The sequence below is a fragment of the Theobroma umbraticum genome, unplaced genomic scaffold (genome assembly GCF_002168275.2).
Source record: "Theobroma umbraticum cultivar Fairchild unplaced genomic scaffold, ASM216827v3 scaffold_459.0, whole genome shotgun sequence".
Taxonomy (NCBI): Eukaryota; Viridiplantae; Streptophyta; class Magnoliopsida; order Malvales; family Malvaceae; genus Theobroma; species Theobroma umbraticum.
In genome coordinates, this window is record NW_018397286.1 from 612,851 (window position 1) to 613,177 (window position 327).

Below are 327 nucleotides of genomic sequence, written 5' to 3' on the forward strand. Positions count from 1 at the left end.
ATCTTCCTTACCTTGAAATATTTAAGCTAAATTACCTAACTCTCCTTAAACTTCAACAATGGTGTGCGGGTGGGAGGAAATACCTCTCAATTTTTCTCTAGTTTCTCCAAGCCAAACCTTCCTTCCTTTCTCTCTTTTCTTTCCTTCTTTCCTCTCCTTTCTTTTTCTTCTTGGTTGTGGGAGAACCTCTCAAGGCCAAAGCCTTGAAAATGCCTTTGGTTTCCACATTTGTTCTCACATGGGCGGAATGCCCAAAGTTACTTACTTTTCATATTGTTTTCTTTCCTTTTTCTCTTTATTTTCTCTATGGGCAGATTGCCCAAAGCT

The 327-nt window shown here is 39.1% G+C and overlaps 1 long non-coding RNA gene across 1 annotated transcript in view; it reads right to left on the reverse strand.

Annotated features, from left to right (window-relative positions):
* LOC110428530 (uncharacterized) overlaps nucleotides 1–218 on the reverse strand; it is a 1,800-nt gene extending 1,582 nt beyond the window's left edge. The window contains exon 1 of the long non-coding RNA XR_002446471.1: nucleotides 12–218. This is a non-coding gene — a long non-coding RNA (uncharacterized LOC110428530). The remainder of the gene's footprint in view (nucleotides 1–11) is intronic.
* Between the last annotated feature and the right edge of the window lie 109 nt (nucleotides 219–327).